Here is a 241-nt window from a genome sequence, read left to right as displayed (position 1 = left end):
CCGCGGGCCCTCTCCTGCCGCCTTCCGCTAGCGCCGTGCGCGACATCTGCAGCCGGCTGGGACGGGCCGTCTGTCCCTGCTCCGCGGACAGCTGCGCACCCGTGCCCACCCGAGCTTGGGCCCTGCTTCCCCCAGCGAGTGGGGCAAGGAGTGGTAGGAGGACTTTCATGTACTGAGAGGCAGAGAAAGCAGCACCTACACGTTAACTGCTCCAGGAGAGCCCCCCGCTCCCCCCAGCCCT

The sequence above is a fragment of the Mesitornis unicolor genome, unplaced genomic scaffold (genome assembly GCF_000695765.1).
Source record: "Mesitornis unicolor isolate BGI_N332 unplaced genomic scaffold, ASM69576v1 scaffold2802, whole genome shotgun sequence".
Classification (NCBI taxonomy): domain Eukaryota; kingdom Metazoa; phylum Chordata; class Aves; order Mesitornithiformes; family Mesitornithidae; genus Mesitornis; species Mesitornis unicolor.
Note: the sequence above shows the minus strand (reverse complement) of the source record.